Source organism: Crocuta crocuta, unplaced genomic scaffold, assembly GCF_008692635.1.
Source record: "Crocuta crocuta isolate KB4526 unplaced genomic scaffold, BGI_CrCroc_1.0 scaffold772, whole genome shotgun sequence".
NCBI lineage: Eukaryota > Metazoa > Chordata > Mammalia > Carnivora > Hyaenidae > Crocuta > Crocuta crocuta.
In genome coordinates this window covers 11529-12043 of record NW_027528830.1, presented here as the reverse complement: position 1 = coordinate 12043, position 515 = coordinate 11529, and the positions used below count along the sequence as shown (strand labels likewise).

The window sequence follows — 515 nt, the reverse complement described above, 5'->3', positions numbered from 1 at the left end:
CCCCCGGACACCCCCCCCCCGCCGAGCGGCCCCCGCCCCCACCCGGAGCCACGCCCCCTGGCCGGCCCCCGCAGCGCCGAGTCCTAAGACCCGCCCCTCTCGCCCGCGGCCCGCGCTCTGCGGGCGCCTGCTCCCCGCCCGCCTGCCCCGCTCCCCACGGGCGCTGGGAGAACACGGAGCCGGGTCGTACTCTGGGGGCTGCTTTCCATACCTCCGCCTCTGGACGCAGCCCCTGCCCTACAGCACCTCGGCAGGTCTCCGACACTTCCCTGGCTCGGCAACCGGGCACCTCGGTCGCCCAACCAATCCCGGAGTTGAATAGTTTGCGAACTAACCAGATGTGGGAGAGACTTGGGACGAACTGCGGGAGAGAAACAATAATAGTAACGATGAAACGAGGCGGCGGCTGTCACTTACTAGCGGATGTGCAGTGTCAGAAGTCACCGGGGACACGCTGCTCCCTAGGCTGAGGGTCCCGGAGAGCTCGGGCCCCGCGGCGGGGGGCGCGGAGAGGC

General features: G+C 70.3%; 1 protein-coding gene across 3 annotated transcripts in view; it reads right to left on the bottom strand.

Annotated features, from left to right (window-relative positions):
* The window catches only part of MCM9 (minichromosome maintenance 9 homologous recombination repair factor), a 106672-nt gene extending 106189 nt beyond the window's left edge, over nt 1-483 (bottom strand). For all 3 annotated transcript variants that reach the window (XM_077755985.1, XM_077755986.1, XM_077755988.1), the window contains exon 1: nt 418-483. The gene's annotated coding sequence lies outside the window, so the exon portion shown is untranslated. The remainder of the gene's footprint in view (nt 1-417) is intronic.
* Between the last annotated feature and the right edge of the window lie 32 nt (nt 484-515).